Source organism: Grammomys surdaster, unplaced genomic scaffold (assembly GCF_004785775.1).
Source record: "Grammomys surdaster isolate TR1022 unplaced genomic scaffold, NIH_TR_1.0 124820, whole genome shotgun sequence".
NCBI lineage: Eukaryota > Metazoa > Chordata > Mammalia > Rodentia > Muridae > Grammomys > Grammomys surdaster.
In genome coordinates this window covers 440941-441205 of record NW_021619764.1, presented here as the reverse complement: position 1 = coordinate 441205, position 265 = coordinate 440941, and positions in this window count along the sequence as shown.

Here is a 265-nt window from a genome sequence, read left to right as displayed (position 1 = left end):
GGGCTGCAGAGGTAGGTATCTCAGGGCTGCAGAGGTAGGTATCTCAGTTGGTAGAGTGCTTGCTTAGCACAAGTGCTCAATCCTCATCACCACACAAACTCAGTGTGACGGTGCACGCCTGCAATCTCAGCACCTGGGAGGTGGAAGCGGGGTGCCGAGCAGGAGTTCTGGACCACCCTCAGCGTCATAGTTCACAGCCAGTTTACGAGACACAAGACCCTGGCTTTACTTTTTGGAAAAAAAAAAATAAATTTAACTTATAAGG